Genomic DNA, 208 nt, shown 5'->3' with positions numbered 1-208 from the left:
AAATGATTGTATGAAATAGGGAAGGCAGCTAAGAATTTGAAACCAATTGAGTACAGAAAAATACTGAAGAAAGCACAAACTGAAAAAAATGATGGAATTGAAATTTTCAGTGACCTAATTGAAAAGTTAGTGGGAAGCTTTACTAATAGAATTTATCAAGTAGAACACAGAATATATGAAACTGAAGACATCATACAGGAATTAGACC

This window comes from Nannospalax galili, unplaced genomic scaffold, assembly GCF_000622305.1.
Source record: "Nannospalax galili isolate Female #2095 unplaced genomic scaffold, S.galili_v1.0 scaffold1668, whole genome shotgun sequence".
NCBI lineage: Eukaryota > Metazoa > Chordata > Mammalia > Rodentia > Spalacidae > Nannospalax > Nannospalax galili.
The sequence above is the reverse complement of the archived record's forward strand: the minus strand, read 5'-3'. Positions refer to the sequence as shown.